Raw genomic sequence first — 20,133 nt, forward strand, 5'->3', positions numbered from 1 at the left:
AGCAGAGTCAGCCATGTAGCTAAGCTGCGTTCAAATTCTCAACACCTTTGACTTGTGTTAAATTATATTCAGTAATAAAACTGTTACTATAGAGTGCAGTTCTCAGCAACATAACATCACAGAGCGGGGTCAGAGGTCGCCAACTTTCTGCAAAGTCAATCATTATAGCTTCATTTGGCCTTCAGATTAAAGAACAATGCAGTGGAAACAGTGAGTTTCTATGGCCGAGCAGCTGCACACAAGCCTCACATCACCAAGTGCATCATGCCAAATGGGACAGCACTCCTGTGTTTATATGAAAGCAAACACAAAAAGCTTTTAACAACATCGTGATGTAATAAAAATCAGATCAACTCTAACTTGACTTAAACCTGTTTATTTCTTTGTAGTGCGGCTCAGTATTCTTTCTTTATTATGAAGTAAGCTGACGTTACAGAGAAATGTAATTTGTGGTTATTGATACGTTCTTTCAGCCTTACAGTTTTCTTCTGATATTCCAAGGTTTATATACGGTATTATATATTTCTCATGCTATGGATTAACACAATTATCCTCCCAGCATCCACACATTTTAATTGATTCTTTTTTAAACAACTCCAGCAGCGAATGATATGCTAAAAGCCAGTGACTGTTTCTTTTCCACGGCTGTTTTTGAACTTTCTCAAGCTAAACCACAACAAAACCAACATTATAAATTTTTGCAACCAAGACTCTGTTAGCCTCATAAGAAATGACTTGAGCCCACTATCAGCTAACGTACATCCCCACATTGACAATCTTGGTTTCATTTTAGATTCTAACCTCAAGCTGGACAAACAAATAAACTCAGTTGTTCGTGGCTGTTTTTTCCAGCTCAGGAGCATTTCTAAACTCAAAAATATCCTGTCATCTAAAGATCTGGAGACCGTTATCCATGCCTTCATTTTATCACGCCTTGACTACTGTAACGCTCTCTATTTAGGTGTCTGTCACTCAAGCCTGTCACACCTGCACGTTATTCAAAATGCAGCCGCAAGGCTCCTGATGGGTCCCAGAAAGAGAGAGAGTATCACTCCGATCCTCTTTACATTGGCTGCCAGTTAAATACAGAAAAGTAGGTTTAATAATTTGTTTTTAAAGCCCAAGGCTTGGCTCCAGGTTACATTTCAGATCTCCTTAGCCTGCACCTATCAACTCAAACTCTGCATTCCTCCAGTCGGATGCTTTTACTGGTTCCACTGTCCCAGTTAAAATCCAGAGGTGACCGGGCTTTCTCCATCGCCTCTCCGAGACTCTGGAACAGTCTTCCCTCTTTTATAAAGTCCTCTTCCTCCTTCGAAATCTTCAGAACTATACAAATGAAGCTGACTTGACTAGCCTAATTGAACCTCTTTGAGTTAGGATGGTGTCCTCCTCCTTTTAGGGAATTTGCGATCAATCGGGATCGCCCATGTGGAGAAGCTTGTAATAACAAAAATGAATGCCAAAATCATTGGATGACACCTACTTTGTTCCTTGTTTATTATTGCATGGTTTGAAATACTCTTATGCCTTTGCTGCTGTGTGCTGTATGGTGTGCATGCATCCCTCAGGTGAGTATGTAAATAGCTGTGTTATCACTACTTGCTGATTCTCTTTTCCTTTCAACTTTGTTTCTGTCTCTTTTTAGGGCTGTGCTTTAACCTGACACACTGTAGCTGCATTTTAATGCCTGAAACTAGCTTCTCAGCAATGATAGGAGCAGTTTTGAACTCCTAAACTCAAACTTCCTGCCTTAAGAAAAAAAGGGGGAAAAAATACCACACTGCACTTTTAGTCAGGCTCTAATTAGCTGCTTCACTTGCCAGAGGATCTGAATCTCCCAGGACAAATCCCTGCCTTACTGTGCCTTAAACCAAACTCTTCATTTCAGACACAGAAAAATGTTTTCTTCCCCAAAATAAATCACAACAGATTTCTGTTAAGTAATGCAACATTGAAGACAAATGGCCTGTGTTATAGTTGTCCTAACCACCACCTAAATTAATCTGAGTACATATAATAATGTTCTTTATAATTGAAAGGGGAAAAGACAGAGCACAAAGCTGAACATCAGTGATCTGTGTTAGTCACATCCTTGGTCACCGAGGTCACAGAGAGCTATGATAGAGGGAGCCAGAGTCAAAGTACCAAAGTACCAGCTTCAGTTTGTATAAAGAAAAGCTCTGAAAAATTCAGACAGACACGGGGGGTTTCTTTGTGTTGTCAGATCCCAAACAGCCCACATACGCCTGGAGTCTTCCTCCTTTTACCTTAGCCAACCTTTCGACTGATCATCTCTGCTGACAGCGGACATGACGCTGGAGACACAAACGAATCCTTTGTACTCGAGCGTAAAGCTTTACATCACACCTTAAACCGTCACATGTATGAACCCGAGCCTGCTCGTCACAACACAGTTTATCCATTGACACCTCAATCCATCTGTCCTCAACTTGAACCTGTCCGGTACACCTGAACCTTCATGTTCGTCTTTCACACCTGAGCCAGTGATTTTCACAGCTTTGCCCCTGCACATGGTGGTGTCATAAATACAATAACTTATGAAAGAGTTTCTCAAAAGTCTTTAAATGCTTGAACACTTCTGTCATGCTTGTAATAGAGTGACATTACTATATAAATTGCAGGTTTTCCAAAGACTTCAAATTAAAGCAAAAAGCATAATTATAATTTACGATTACTGACAGTAGCTAGGGAAGTTATTGAGCACCGATTTGGCTCCATTAAGGAATGCTGTTCATGACTAAATACTGCTGTTACATGAAGCTGGGAAGAACAACAAACATGGGACAATAATTAAAGTCACCTATTTCCTACTTTTTCACTGGTATGACCTTGAAAGCTTATACCATTTTTTAGGCTCGATAATTTCCCATCTTTTGTCAGAAATAAACTTTATCTTCTTCTGTGAAATCTCTGTGCTGTACTTAGATGGAAGATTTACTTGGTGTGAAAGTAAAACACAAAGACAATGTTTGTCTGTTGCTGGATGTTGGCAACATTGACACCACCCAGCAGCATTATGTTTGAAACACTGACATTCAAAGTTGCTTAAAAACCAGGCTATAAATGAACAGATGTGGTTTAAATTGTCAGGATGAGGTCGTGGACGAAAGAAGGAGGACCCAAACGCTGGACTCACGGTGCAGAAATGAAGAGGATTTATTGGAGGGTGAGTGAACAAAGCAGGACAGATGGAGTGACTGGCTGGCTGAAAGACTGGAAGAATGGCTGGCTGACTAACTGAACATACAGACGGAGGGACGACATGAACATCAACATCAATGACACGACAGAGAACTGGTGAAACCGAGGAACTTAAATACACAGGTGGATGATGACAATGATTGGAAACAGGTGAGTACAGGGCTGAAGATAATCTGACTAATGACACGGGAGACAAGCTGACACGGGAAAAAACAGGAAGTGAGAACATTAATGTGGCGAACCAAACTGAGCATGAACAAACTGAAATCACTGGGTCAACGACCCAGGAACCCCGACAGTACCCCCCCCTCCAAAGGCCGGCACCCGACGGCCAAAAGAGAAAGAAAAAAAACCAGAACAGGGCGGGCGGAGGGGGCCCAGGACGGAGGGACGGAGTCCACACCAAGACAGTTCAGGTGGGTGCCCCCGTGGCCCGTGGCCGAGACGAGACAGTTCAGGTGGGCGTCCACGCGGCCCGTGGCCGAGACGAGACAGTTCAGGGGGCCGACCGTGCGGACGGCAACGGCGACAGCACTGGTCCGGGGGCCGACCGCGTGGAAGGCAACGGCGGCGACGTGGACACAGTTCGGGGGGCCGGCCGTGCGGAAGGCGACGGCGGCCACTCAGGCGAAGGCGGTCCGGGGTCCGGCCGTGCGGAAGGCGACGGCGGCCACTCAGGCGAAGAGGGTCTGTGGGCCGCCCACGACGGCGATGGCGCCCGGCCAGTGGCCCAGCCAGCGGTCTAGAAAATGGCCGTTTAGCTCCAGACCCAAACGAGGCTGGGCCAGGCGAGGCTGAAGGCACGGAGGCTGGGCCAGGCGAGGCTGAAGGCTCTGAGGCTGCAGCAGACGAAGGCTCTGAGGCTGCAGCAGACGAAGGCTCTGAGGCTGCAGCAGACGAGGGCTCAGACGAGGGCTCTGAGGCTGCAGCAGACGAGGGCTCAGACGAGGGCTCTGAGGCTGCAGCAGACGAGGGCTCAGACGAGGGCTCTGAGGCTGCAGCAGACGAGGGCTCTGAGGCTGCAGCAGACGAAGGCTCTGAGGCTGAGGCCGGGCCGGGCGTGGGTGCAGCTGAGGCCGGGCCGGGCGTGGGTGCAGCTGAGGCCGGGCCGGGCGTGGGTGCAGCTGAGGCCGGGCCGGGCGTGGGTGCAGCTGAGGCAGAGGCCGGGCGTGGGTGCAGCTGAGGCAGAGGCAGAGGCCGGGCCGGGCGATGCAGGCGCGGAGGCCTCTGGCCGGAGACAGGCAGGGCCAGTAGGCGCGGAGGCCCCTGGCTGAGGAGCGGCCGGGCCAGCGGGTGCGGAAACCCCTGGCTGAGAAGCAGGAAGGCTCACAGCTGGCTCTGGGTGCTGTGGCTGCAGGTCCGGGAACTGGACGGGATGGTGGACAGGTGACTGGGAAACAGGAGGCGACTGGACTACAGGGCACTGGGCGGCAGACTGGACTACAGAAGAGTGGAGGACAGGTGGAGACTGGACTACAGGTGACTGGAGGACAGGTGGAGACTGGGCTACAGGTGACTGGAGGACAGGTGGAGACTGGGCTACAGGTGAGGGGACTGACTGGAGTGGAAGCTGAACAGCAGGTGTGGGAACTGACTGGAGTGGAGGCTGAACAGCAGGTGAGGGAACTGACTGGAGTGGAGATGCTAAGGGATGAACAGGGGTAGGTGAGGCTGCTGGCTGAGCTACAGATTGAGCTAGTGACGGAGATAAAATTACGGCTTGGGCTAGTAAGGCTGGTGCCTGGGCAGGGGACAGTTCAGCTAACCTAACTAGGGATACTGCGAGGGCGTGAAAGGCTGGGTTAGGAGGTGGATGAAGTGGTGAAGTAGCAGCTGAACCGGTTAGCTCTGCCTCGCCTCTAGGGGGGTCAGGCTGGGTTCTGGCCGCCCTCAGCCTAGGTGCTGGGACAGGCACGGGAGGTGGCTGGACACCAGTCACCCCCACCCAAGGAACAGAAGTGAGTGTGGAGGTATACGTGGTCACAGCTGCCCTCATCCTGGGAGCAGGCACAGGTGTGGGTGTCAGCTGACTGATAGGAGTGGAAATGATGACTGGGTGAGTGATACTGACAGGTCTATTGGGATTTATTCTGGTCCTTCTGCCACCACTATTTACAGTTTTTGACTGAACAGTCTTTGGGGGAGCAGAGCAGAAAAAATCCTCCCAGTCCACTTCATCCTCTAGGAGGGAAACGTCCCATGAATCAGAGATGGGTTTACTATTGGTTTGAAGTGGAGAGTCAAATGAGGGTGGAAAACAGTCGCTGGAACTCACCACGGGGAATTGCTGCTAATAGTCCATTTTATGGCGGCGTGTGCGCCGCTTTCTCCGGGAAGAGGAAGCGGCCGGGATAAACAGCTGAGCCTCTGGCGCGGTAGCCTCCGTTGAGCCGAGGTGGGAGGCGTAGCCGTTGTGCCGTGGCGATGGTGGAGGTCCGGCGAATGAGGCGGCAGGTGTGTGAGCGAGGAGCGGAGCGGCAAGAGAGGGAGCGGCCGCAACGCGGCGTGAAACGTCCACTCTCCGCGGCAAATGCTCCGGTGCAGGTGAGGCAGCAGGTGGGGGAACGCGGCGTCTCCGAGGCCCGCCCAGAGCCAAGCGAGTGCCCTCGAAGACGTGCTCTCGCTCCGCGAAGAGCCGCTGTCTCTCCTTGAGTTTTTCCGCCCAAATGGAGAGCGCTGCGTCCTGCCGCTCGAAGAGGTCCGAGTCCGCTGGGTCCACATCGTGTCTTCGTGGCACGGGTCGTGTCATTCTGTCAGGATGAGGTCGTGGACGAAAGAAGGAGGACCCAAACGCTGGACTCACGGTGCAGAAATGAAGAGGATTTATTGGAGGGTGAGTGAACAAAGCAGGACAGATGGAGTGACTGGCTGGCTGAAAGACTGGAAGAATGGCTGGCTGACTAACTGAACATACAGACGGAGGGACGACATGAACATCAACATCAATGACACGACAGAGAACTGGTGAAACCGAGGAACTTAAATACACAGGTGGATGATGACAATGATTGGAAACAGGTGAGTACAGGGCTGAACATAATCTGACTAATGACACGGGAGACAAGCTGACACGGGAAAAAACAGGAAGTGAGAACATTAATGTGGCGAACCAAACTGAGCATGAACAAACTGAAATCACTGGGTCAACGACCCAGGAACCCTGACATAAATGCACAGTAGCACACAGTAAGACTCTCTCTTACAAAATAAGAGAGAGTGTTTACTCAAGATAAACAACTTGTCTGATTATGAAATATTTGTGATCTCCCCCAAAATAGCCAAAAGTTGGATTAGTGGTTTCATTTTTCAAAACAAAGTTCCCGTTGTTCAAAATTCTGAGAAGGACATGAAACAGAGGTTGGGAAAATGTTATGACTATTGGCACAACTTTGAGTTTGGAGCCACTTTTCAACCAAGACCACATTTTTTTTTAATAGTTAACCAACAGTCATTAAACATCAAAATGTCTGTTAGGCTTTGCATGGAGTTACACCAAATGTAGCCTAAAGGCACCTTAAAAACCGTGGGTCCTACGGATGAACTCATCTAATTCAGGAACTTTGCTTTAATACTCACTGACGATGGATATGCCACTGAACACATATCCTCACATAGAGCTGAGAGGTGATACCTTACAAGAGCTGCTTTTAAAGTCCCTTATCAGCTGGTGCCTGAGTGTTTAAGAGGCACAATCCCCATTCAAACCAACTTTATAGGTTTCCAGAGAAACATATGTCTCCATGGTGATCTGAGGGGCTTCCGCTGGTAAAGCCTGGGAAGTAAAGCTGCATCGTTTTTGTATTTTCTCCTCCTGGGAGGCTCACAGTGATCTTAATGTGTAGGTCAAAGATGCTATAACACGTCTGAGTGTCGCCGTTTACAGCACCTCCAGGAATGGAGAATGGTTCAGTATCAAACACACTGATGGACAAAGTCTGGGGTTTGTGAGAGTTACCCAGGCAATAGTAAAACTAAGAGGGAGAGGGCAATAAGGTGGGGTTTAAAATGGGAACTGAGCACTTATGTAAGTGTACCGGCCACTGCTAGACTTGGCTTAGTAGATGGAAGGAGGGCAAGGTCGACGTGCAGCCTTCTGCATGAGCGCTCTGCTAAACAACACATTTGGAAACTCTCAGGTGGAGAGTTCATTTGTGTCTGCTTGTAGACTTAAAAGGGAAGGGGGGGGAGGGGGGTCGTCACAGAGTAGTCAAAATTCAGTCTGTTTCTCGCCCAAAGTACTGGTTGCTTTAATAATTCAGTGCCAATGGTGTTCTGGGAAGATGAAACAAATATGTTAGACACTGTTTTTTTTTTCTCCATTAAAGCATTTTCTTAGAATAGTTCCAGTTACTGAAAGGAGGAAGAGATTACATAGTGGATGAAAAAGCATTTAGCAAAAATTAAATGTGACAAGAGGATTCCACTATAACGAAATCAATGCAGCGGTGCAATACTTTATTTCAGAGTCAAAACACTGGAAAACTACTTTTCAGTACAAAGTGTTTCATCAATATTCATGGCTCCTGCGTGTGAATGTCTGTGATCACAATCTTACTGTTGATGTTGAATGGTGCTTTATATTGTTAGGTAGAGGCCCTAACAACACAGAGAAAACTCCAACAATCAGATGACCCCCTGTGAGCAAGCTCTTGGCAACAGTGGGAAGGAAAAACTCCCCTTAAGCAAGAAGAAACCTCCAGCAGAGCCAGGCTCAGTGAAGGGCGGGGCCATCTGCTGTGACCAGGTGAGGGTGACGGGAGGGAGACAGGATGAAAAATGTGCTGTGGAAGAGAGCCAGAGTTAAATACTAAACCATTTTGTATGCAGGACCACTTTTTCCCTTTTAGACAGAATAATTTAACCAGTTTAATCACTTCTTTGTTCTACACAAACCCCAATGAACTTTGGACCAAATGACGTGAAATTTGTTGCAGGTCAGTTTTTACACACATACTTCATACTCATATGGTGTTTGTAATAATACAGCTGTGAGAACAGATATGCTGGTCATTGTTAAAGTGACCTGGCTGTGTCTTCTTTGTAAATTCGCTCCTTCTTACTAAAATCCTCCACTCCTGTTGAGGTATTTTTGCCATTTTGCCCTGCTTAGTAAATCTGGGCCTTAACCTGGAGCCACAATTCAGGCATTTTTTTTCCTATCACATCTCATTGTCATCTATTAATTTTATGAAAACTTAAAACACCCTGATATCTCAAGCTGGTTTTATTCCATGACTAGTGTGTTGCCACTAGTCATGCACAGATACAAAGTGATCCAGGAAGTACCAAAAATACCTAAAACTGAGGTCATTCACAATGATTCCTACTTAAAAAACAAGTACAGGACAACTTTTGGCCTATTCACTACATACAGCATATTCAAGTATTTAAATGACCAATCAACATCCAGGAACAGAAACCTGAAATCACCGGTTAAAACAGCCCGCCAGCGTCTCCTCTTCAGTAGAAGACTGAGAGACTTCCATCTGCCGCTGACGGTGCTTAAGATTGGCCGGAGGCATCATTCGATCAGAGTTTCCTCACCTGCTGTCTGTCTACACCAAGCGGTGCAAGTCTAAAGCCAGGAAGATTATGATGGACCTCTCCCATCCCAACAATGGACTCTTCTCACCTTTGAGGTCTGGGAAGCGCTTCCACTCCCTTAAGGCCAAAACAGAGAAATGAGGAGGAGCTTCTTCCCCCAGGCTATTCGGGCCCTGAGCCAAACACAAAGTTAAAAATCTGTAGATTTTTGTAGTAATCTGTAAATCTATGGTTGTGTGTGGGACAAATAACATTTGAATTTGAATTTGAAACAAAAGCATGGCCCCGGTGTCACTGAATGAATACCAATAAATTAATCGTCAACAGCATTCTGTTTTTGAGTCCAGAATGAAGCAAATTAAAGTCAGACTATAAATTTGTATTTGAATAACACTGAAATTCGCACTAGTTATTGTCCACTGTTGACAACATTTGACTGTTTTCACATTGCACGGAAAGTAGCAAGTTGTGATCAAAGTGTTGTCACGTTGTGAAAAGGTGTATCTGATCAATGTTGGTCCGAGTTTAAAGTGACCAATCACATCGTTATGATGTCAGAGTTTTGTGACGTGGAAAAAAAGACTGTCAATGTACACTGAGGGAAAAATCCAAAAAAGGGGGACGGAGTTGAGGTTAGGATGAGACCGTGATTGGGGTTATGGGTGATTGGGGTGATGGTATCCATGTCACAAAACTATGACATCACAGCAATGTTGTGACATCATTTCAACATGAAATGTTGAACCTGGACCAACATTAAATATTATGATGAGGAACAACTGCTATGGGCTACCACTGCACCACATTTCTGGACATTTTCTTCTTCAGACTGCTTCCGGATGTTATAGTAGAATTCCTCAATGATAGTCTGGCCCTGAGGGACAAACTGAGAGTGCACAAACCCCAAGAATCTTAAAGAAAACAATGAGCATGCTCTTGGTCACACTCCTCTGTGTTATACACTGCAAAAACTCTAAATCTTAGCAAGTAGCAAGCAGAGATGGGCAGTAATGCGTTACTGTAATCCGATTACTTTTTTCAAGTAACGAGTAAAGTAAGGGATTACTATTGCACAAACGGTAATTAGATTACCGTTACTTTCCCGTAGGAACGCTGCGTTACTGCGTTACTAAAACTGTGACTTTTTTGCGAGAATGTCTCACGACAGTGACGTAAGCGAGTGCGACGTTTGTGGCAACAGCTGTGTGCAGATCAACAATGGATAATATATCGAGTGCAGGAGAGAGTATGAGCATGCAGCGTTTAAAGCGTGGAAGTACTGACCTTACTTTGAGTTTGATTCCATAAAAAGTGACAAAAACATTAGTGTCCGCTGTGCGTGGGAAGAAAACTTCTTTTTACAGCGAAAAAAACCCCTAAACTTCCAAGCAAGCACCGAGTAGCTACCACGTAATGGGAAACTCACAGAGAAACTCGCGGATTCTTCCACTGACCGCAGCACACCTGCACCAGGGTAAACCTCCCCTACCCTACTCCTGCTTTACAGGTGAAAATAGAGCAACAGGACCACTAGTCTGTGACTTTATTTATTTTCTGCTGTGTTTTACTTGCATCTATTTGAAAGAGTGAGTGTAAACACAAAAAATATTTTATTTTATGTGCTCGAATGTGCAGAAAATAGGTTTAAATGTTAAACTAATTTCTTCAAGTCAGAGAATGGTGCATATAATTTCATTTTTGCTTGATGCATAAAGTTAAAAGATTAAAACTAATAAAACAAGTTTTAAAAAGGGACTTTTCCATTTGATTACATTTTTTATGATGGATTATGCAGAAAAAGTAGAATTGGCCTGACAGATCTATTGCTTTATTACCTATTCAGGTTGTAAATCGTGTTTTTAAAAAGTAACTAAGTAACTAAGTAATTAATTACTTTTGAAAATAAGTAATCAGTAAAGTAATGGGATTACTTTTTTGGGGAAGTAATCAGTAATTAGTTACTGATTACTTTTTTCAAGTAACTTGACCAACACTGGTAGCAAGTAATTATAAAGTAGAATTGTAAAGTGCTTTGAGGGTCTCAAAAAGCGCGATATGAATGCAATCCATTATTATTTAAACCAACTGTTAACTGTATATTTCTGTACATTTAAGTATTGTTATTCATATTGCCACATTCATTGACCTTGTTTATAGGCAATTTCATTGTTTAATCACATTAAAATGTTACTAATTTAATGTTTAAAAGCACTTGAAAAAGGAAAAATCTCATGTAAAATTATGGCAACAAACTGTATTGTCATTACTGAATATTACTGTTTTTTTAGGATTTTTTTTTTTACGGTGCACCCTATCATGTGATTTCCTGAGGTCAGATGGCCCAGGATGTGAGTGGGCGTTAAGGCGTCTGGGAAGGGATCTCAAAACTGGATTATAGATGGCAGACAGTTGGTGTCGTAAAACCACCGCCTCTGTTCAAAGATGGTCGCTCACAATGGACATAAATGGCTTCTTTCACTCCTCTTTCAAACCATCTGTCCTCTCTGTCCAAAATGTGAACGTTGGTATCCTCCAAAGAGTGACCTTTGACCTTTAGATGCAGATGAACTGCTGAGTCTTGTCCCATGGAGGTGGCTCTTCTATGTTGTGCCATGCACTTGTGAAGTGGCTGCACTCTCTCTTATATCTGGTTCTGTTCCTTCTTCTTTTAAAACTGCAATAATAACCCCAATAAAGAATGGTTCAGATCCCTTTAATCTAAATAATTTCAGGCCAATTTCAAATCTCCCTTTCCTAGCAAAAATTCTGGAAAAGATTGTGGCTGCACAGGTTCATCGTCATCTCACTGGAAATAACTTGTTCGAACAGTTTCAGTCCGGCTTCCGTTCATGTCACAGTACAGAAACAGCCCTAGTAAAAATCACCAATGATCTTCTGCTTGCAGCTGACTCTGGACTTATCTCCATCCTCATTCTCCTTGACCTTACAGCAGCTTTCGATACTATCTCCCACTGCATCCTCCTTCACAGATTAGCATCTATTGGCATCAATGGTACAGTACTCACCTGGTTTACCTCTTATCTCTCTGGCCGCTCACAGTTTGTTCAATTACTCCCTCACAGATCAGTATCTACTCCAGTTAATTCTGGTGTACCCCAAGGCTCTGTCCTGGGTCCTTTACTTTTTATCATCTATCTCCTACCCCTAGGTAATATTTTTAGGAAGCATAACATCCAGTTTCACTGCTACGCAGATGACACCCAGCTCTACCTACCCTCCAAACCCACAGCTACTCTCCCACCCACATCCATTTCTGACTGTTTAAGTGAAATCAAGGTCTGGTTTACTCACAACTTTCTTAAACTTAATGGCAATAAAACAGAATTCATTTTAATAGGCACCAGATCAAAACTGACTACAGTTCCAACCAGTCTTTCGTTATTCATTGATAACTCTGTTGTCACACCCTCCCCTCAGGTTAAGAGTCTTGGTGTCATCCTCGATAGCACTCTGTCTTTCATAGCACATATAAATAATATCAGTCAGTCTTCCTACTTTCATCTCCGTAATATTAACCATCTTCGTCCTTCACTTACTCCACACAGTACCGCCATACTTGGCAATGCTCTTGTCACATCTCGTCTGGATTACTGTAATTCTCTTCTCTATGGTTTACCTCATAAATCCCTCCATAAACTGCAGTTGGTTCAAAATACAGCTGCTCGTATTATTTCCAGAACTAGAGCCACTGAACATATAACACCTGTTCTTAAACAGCTCCATTGGCTCCCTCCGTGTCAATTGCAAGATCCTGCTTCTCACTTTCAAAGCGCTTCATAACCTCGCTCCTCCATATCTATCCGATCTTCTCCATACATACTCACCCCTTCCTACACTCCGCTCTTCTTCAGCTTCCCTTCTGTCTGTTCCACCTGCTCGCCTGACTACCATTAGACTCAGAGCCTTTAGTTGTTCTGCCCCAAGACTTTGGATGCACTTCCACTTGCTCTCCGGACCACACACTGTCACACCACTTTTAAATCGCGTCTCAAAACTCATCTATTTAGAATTGCATACACCTGATCTGTCGTAGGCCATTTTTATCTGCTCAGTTTTTATATTTGCTTTTATACTTTTATGACTGTCTATGTCTAAATTTTATTTTACCATGTTTAATATATTTCTTGCTGCTATTGCTCATGTGTTTTTGTAAGGTGACCTTGAGGGTCTGAAAGGTGCCTATAAATAAAATGTATTATTATTATTATTTTTTTATTATTATTATTATTATTATTATTATTATTATTATTATTATTATTATTATTATTAATATTATTATTATTATTTTGACTAGAAATAAGACAAATATACTTGCTAAGATTTTGAGTTTTTGCAGTGTAGCCGTGAACCCAGCTGTCATGTCTAGCGACAATCCTTAACATGAGCGCTGGGTAGTCCTGTGCTTGCTGAAGCAGATTCTTGCATCTACTCAGCGATGCACACCTGCAAGTTTTACAAAATGTGGATCCCTGACATGGAAAAATAAGGAAGAGTGTCAGAACTTCTCTCCACAACTTGTAGTAAAGGTCAAAAACTCCCAACAATACAGGGACAAACCACTCTGTAACAGGTAGCATTTAGGCTAATATAACGTCAGAATGATGACAATAGAAAATGATTAGGGTATAAAAAGACGACACTGTTAAATGGAACATTGTTTTAAAACATTTTTGTATTTGAACTCTAAAAAAATTATAATTTCCTGACCCATGTTAAGATTCATGTCTTTTAATTTCCTGCAAATGCAGACAGTAGAATTCATTCTGTAAACAAAGAGTAAATTTTTTCCTCCATTCTCTTCACCACTTTTTCAATTCACCACAGATTTGTGTGTGATAAAAGCTTTTGGAAAGAGACGAAACTCTACACCATTCTAATCTACATTAAAATGAACCCATGGTGTGTTTTTAGATAAACACATTCATCACTTTGCCGAAGAAAGAAAAAGAAAAGGATGGACTCAGCAGACACTTTGCTGTGGTATTCAGTATTTTCTCTTCTGACGTATTTATTGTATTTCCAAAGTAGTGACCTCCAAAATAAAAAACCGGAATGTTGAATGATTCACCTTGAAAAGAAAAAGGTATCAAACAGCTGCATAAGACTGCAGTACAGTCACAAGCTGTGCAGTGATGTTTCCTCTTTTTTTCATACCCTGACAACATTTATTTGATGCACTAAAGATCACTAGAGTTCTTTTTTGGTTTCCTTCCTCCTTCATCTACTTTTTTTAAAGGACACCAGTATAGTCAAATTTAAGGAAGGAGAAAATTTTGTGGACTGTGAAATTTACAAAGTGACAATAAAGTCAAAGTTTTCCTCTCAAAAACAAACAGCTGATCTCATAACTTAATTGGTCGGTGTTTGTATACAAGAAGCACTATCATCACATAATGAAACTAATTAATGAAGCTCAGTGACCAAATCATCTATGGCAGTTACTGATTTAGTACTCATAGAAATTTAAAAAGTGGTCATTGCTGTCCCAGTTGTGGGTTTACTGAATAGTTGTTTATGCATTCCTTTCAATAGCATCTGTTTACAAGTAAAAACAGAAATGATCATGCTGGAAAAGCCATTTTGCTAACAGCACTGAAAATTAGGATCAGTGATCAAATGACATGTAGACAACTGTTGAATCTTTGAATCAATTGCATTTTGACCAAAATTGGCCCTGGGAGGCTAAATGGACTGCAACTTAAGAACACACCAGCAATAAGAAAAACGCTGCAAAAGCACACAAAACAAAACACAATTACTCTTATTAATCTTTCTGGGTCACAAAATAAACTTTTAACATATTTTCAGGCAAGAATGTAGCTGTGTAAACATCAAATATCTGCTCGGTTTATCAAGATATTTCATATTTGCAAAAGTGCTTCGACGTTTTCGGAGCATCTGCTACCCACCAGCTCAATAGCTCGCCGGGAGCTCGAGGGTCACTGAAGCCGCCGAGAACGGCACAACTCCCGGCACATCATTTTCAGATCACCGCGGACTTTCGCTACTCGGGTTAAACGTAATATCTACGTAATATATAAATCACTTAGACAACCTAAAAATGTTATTGTTTGGCTTTTGTCAGTGTTTTATTTGTTAGTGAGTAAATTGGTTTGGCTGAGATTAAAGTTATTAGATTAGATTAGATAAAATTAAACTTTATAAAGCACCCGGGTGGACAGCGGTGACGCTAATCTGAAGGCTAGACCGTCCAATTCCACAGCCGTTTACTTCCGGCCTACCTGACCTTCTGAGGACCCGGCCCACGTAGACCGCAAAGGCCGGGTCCTCAGGAGGATGCAGCCCATGAATTTGGACACAACTTAAAACACACTTACCTAGCATGTTTTGTTTCCTGCATCTGGTCCGTCGGGTTATTGTCTCCCCAGAAACACTTCCCTTGTGCTTTTGGAAATCATTTTTTCCCATTTCTGTTTTCGTTTTTCCTATTTCCGTTTTTTTCCGTTGCAGCGTTTTTTCTTATTGCGTGTTTTCTTAAGTTGCAGTCTGTTTGGCCTCTCAGGGCCACCGTACCATATTGAGCTTCATGTCTTTTAACTAGTTCTAGAAACAGATCTCAAATGTCTTCCATTTTAAAATCACATCATTGGCTCCTTGTTAGCTTCAGAGTCAGTTTTAAAATTCTTGTTTTGAACTTCAAAGCTTTGCATGGCAAAGTACTGTAGTATATCGCAGAGCTTTTACTGACCTACCAACCCGCCCCTTAGCTCGTCAGAGCAGAAATTACTGCTGGTGCCAAAACACATGGAGCTATGACCTTTGGGGTAACGGTTCAACGCCCTCATGCCTGGGAAGGAATTGGCCTCATCCCATTGTTTTAATGACTCAGCTGAAGACATTCCTATAGCTATAGAGACTATAGAGAATATAGTAGGTTTTAAAAACACACATACTTGAAACACGTCTAATACTACTGTGAGTGTGTGAGGCTTTTTCTCTCACACTCACAGTGCCAGTTTGTCTCCATCAGCCGTGTTACTTTCAGTTGGTACTATGTCTTTAACCTCTGAATATTTTTGTAGTATCGGTTTTTCTAGTCTTTGTTTGTCAAAGCCTCTGCTGCCAGTTTCTAATTCGTCACATGACTTAAACTTTGCTCCTTTCATGCGAACACCTTCGGAGCTGCACTGATAAACACTGGTTTGACTTACTGAGTTGATGACCACCTTTGTGTGACTGCTTAGCCTGTCTGCTGATGTCAGAGGTAACTGAAGCTAGATAACAAAAGATATCCTAGATATGTTGAGGTTGCTTTGTAGTGCCCGATCAAGGTTAGGTCTGCAGCACACGTTACCGTTGAACTGTCCATCAGTAAGAACAATGAAAACATAACCTGAGTACTGCATTGACACTTTGTCACACTGTTACTTTATACAGGTATTGGAATATTATCGTTACTATGAATTCTTAAGGCTACCATCTTCATGCAGTGAATATTTTACATACATACTGAGATGGATTCTTTCTAAATTTTGGAAGACTTTAGCTCCCTCTCCAGTTAAGACAGCTGCTGATCAGTTTTCAAGAAAATGTTACACTCAAGGTAAGAATACTTGTGCATGCAGTGATAATAGTAAGAATCTTTTATATCAGTAAGAACTGACTGAGTCTCATGGCTTCTGAACATCAATAAGTGAGCTTCATCCTCATAGTAAAGAAGTCACACGGTTGGGTGAGCAGCGGAGTGTATCACACACAAAGTCAGACTGATTTAATGTGAACTGGCAGATCACAGAAGCCTCGCTGGCAGAAAGCTTTCACCTGTGCAGCAGGAGAGAGAGAGTCCAGATAACAGGGCCAAGTATATGCACAGGGACAGAGAGTACATCTGTAGAGTCAGCGTGAACTGATCTCTTTGTGTGCATCACCCTCTTTGCTCTCTTTATCCTTTCTCCACATAGAAAAATGTAATGAAGGAGCTGTGGGGCACATGAGGACAAACAGGGAAAGGAGTGGAAGACTTGATGATTCTCATTAATCCTGCAGCGCTGCCTGAAGTCACTCAGATCTGCAGAGCATGCCTTTCAAAACAAGAGGTGAAAATGTGCGGCGACGCTCTCAAACTAACCTCATTATCAGAATATACTTTTGTTCTTATCCACTCATTTATTTATTTGTTTTTCCTAAATAACAACCCATTTGTTTAGATGTTCTAAAGAAGTGATAGAGACAGAGTTAAGCAAAGAGACACATCTGCTAAGTCAGGAACATCAGAGCAAAACAGTAGGACATTATTTCATTATTAAAGAAATGAAACTGCTCACAGAGGCCTTTCAGAGATAACAAGTACAGATTTTAATGCCACATATCAGTTTGCATTATGGGCATCTGTCCATCCACAATTTAACTATGTTAATTCAACTTTATTAATAAAGCATTGGCAGCAGTTGTCTAAAGGGCCTTTAAATTGCAAAGTAAAAACACTACAGTATTATAGAGTGATTCAAAGCAGTTAACAGACATGTTGGGAGTCCTCAACATCTGTCTACATTTAAAGACGATACTGTCATAATTCTCAGTGTAGCCCCTTATGTTGTACAAAGTCTGTTACAAGCCTTCTTTTAAGCCAAGTTTCTTCTGGCTGGCCTGCAAAGCAAGTTTAAAAAGAACATGGGCGGGGCTTCTGAGCTGTGTGTCTGGCACACTCATAACAACGCTATGCCCTGTTTATGACATCATACAGCTCAAAGGTAGAAAAAATAATAAACTGGAGGATTTAGAGCTATCCAAGCTTTTGGCTCAGGGGGATTATTTGTTCATGACTTCATTATTTGGAACTATGGTCACATATTTACTGTTACACCAGTGGGACATTAAATATGTGACAGAATAAACCAGAAGCTTGCATGACAATAAGACTGAAGCAGGAAAAACAGCATGGTTAAATGACACAGAATTGACCTTTGCACCCATCTCATTATTTATCATTTAACCTCGAGTCTTTGATGGTGGAGTTTGTGAGGATATAGAGATTCTGAACAAAATACTAAAATTTTGAGTTTACAGACCAACAGTGCAAAATAACAGCAAAAACAAAACAGTGTGTGTGTCTGTGTACGTGTAGTAGTATTAGTAAATCCGTCCTAATTTATGTATGTAGCTAAAACTGGTACTACACAGTGTTATGCAGTATTACACAGCTCACTCTGTAATTGAATTGTTGTACTGTGGGTGCAAGACAACTGAGTGCATCTCTCTTTGAGATGAAATCAAAATGCATGAAATAAAAAAAAGCTCTCTGACTCAACTCACGCTGTTATACGAGTGCAATGCAAAACTGGTGGAGTACTCCCTTACGGTTAGAAAAAGACCATGGTCATGGTCAAAGGAACCATATTGACAGTTGCTAGGAAACAACATGTGAACTGTGGTCTCAAATCAGACAGTTTGTATGCCAACCCATCTCCTTCATCCTCCGCCCTGATAGGTTTGTGCAAAACGCAGCTTTCTCCAGATGGTGTTTGAAATGAGCACATTTGAGACATTTATGGTGACCACATTGTCCATGGATGTATTCTCAGAGACACCAGGTGGTAGCACTCAAGGATCTGAACACAGAAAACAAAGTGGTACATATTAGACAATTTCTCAATTTGTTAAAAATGAAACAAAATCAATTCAAACAGTCTGTCCACCAGAAAAATATTATTGCTTGGGAATTTTGTGGGAAAACACCCTTCTTTGTGTAGGTGTAGTTATAAAGACAGTTTGCCTTACAGTTGGAGGACGATGGCATGTTTGTTTATGCTCCATATCTTGGTCACTATTCTTTAGCTTTATAACTATACTTGGCCAAATGCTTACAATTACCATGCCCACAGTGACACTGTTAACATGCTGCTTGGTGTTATGAATGGATCTCAGGGGTCCATGGCCGCCCAATAAAGTAACTGTGCCCCCTCAACTCAAATCTAGTAACATACTTCAACTGTGAGTGACACTAATTTATCCAGTATGGGTAATGAAAAACACTAAACACAGCAATAAGTGGCTATATTTCTCTCTGAGTTTACTATACGTATGTGTAATTATGCATAGCGTGTATGAGCGCAAGGGCTTTTCCTTTTTAATGAAATAGCAAAGTGACTTGAGACCCCCTGTCAAAGTTTGTTGCATATCCAGTTCATATTGTCTGCTGCCAACCCTGTGCCTAGTAGGTGTGCTCACCAAATAATAGATGGCTCCAAAGTGAAACTAATGCGGAAGTGAAGTGGCACTTTTTTCCTATTAGGTAGCAGAGGGCAACGGCTGAAACGAAATCTAAAAACTGAGCCTTGGCTCCACTTTTTATGACCTAGTAAAGATTTCCCTACTGTGTCTATGGTCCCACTTGCTTGTTATGAGTGTGCCAGAACCAGAATCATGGAGTCATCTACCACAATCAGCTGCCTCTAAGGTTTCTCACTTTAATCAATGGACTAACTCAACCATTTCCAGCTGGTGACAATATTGCTTGTTCGATTCTGCAGCCTCTCTTATCTTGGTAATTTGGGCTTTTAATGATTTATTTTATCTGTTCTTTTTCTGAGTACAATGACAGTATGGGATATATTCATATAGAGTATTTTTTGCACAACACTCAGTCTTTTGCACATTTCTGTTGCACTGTCTTTGTTTTGATTTTTTTGCACATTGCACTTTTTTTTCCCAGAGTACAGACTGCCCCGTTTATTTTTACTTTACACACACCATTCAAAAGTTCAGTGGAAAGAAGAATGTGACTTGTCTCTGTGGAGTGAGCAGTGTGGGCTAATGACTGTCACAGCCTGCCACCAACTCTAATTTCATCTCATGGACACAAAACTGGAGCTTCAAAATCAAGACCAGCATAACACTGCATCCCAACTTCTTCATGGAGCGCCCGCCGGGTTGTTTGCCGCAGGAATCTTAATATTTGACCTTCGATTTTAATACTGCAGACTAAATACCCTCAGTATAAACTGCTCTCTGTTGTCTTTTTTTTTTCCCAACAATATCTTTATTATTTTTTTACATTTTAATGACTTACAAACAGTCCAACATTCTAAATACTACATGAACATACACTCCTCTCAGACAGCAAAAAGAAAACAAAAAACTCATCAGATTTATCACTCCATTAAAGGCCTAAATTTATCATTATCCCAAATCAAATGTCATTGCCCTCAGTCCTCGTCCTCCTCAGATAATACAAATCCTTCTACAAAATTCACAAATGGTCTCCACACCTTCTCAAAAACATCCAATTTCCTTTTCAGTATACATGTTATCCGCTCCAATGGCAAAGCCACCATCATTTGTTTTATCCACTGTGTGATACTCGGTTCCCTTGTTCTTTTCCAT

Source organism: Copadichromis virginalis, linkage group LG1 (assembly GCF_057382275.1).
Source record: "Copadichromis virginalis isolate Kocher_CV1m ecotype Utaka linkage group LG1, C_Virginalis_male_GT1.1, whole genome shotgun sequence".
Lineage (NCBI taxonomy): Eukaryota > Metazoa > Chordata > Actinopteri > Cichliformes > Cichlidae > Copadichromis > Copadichromis virginalis.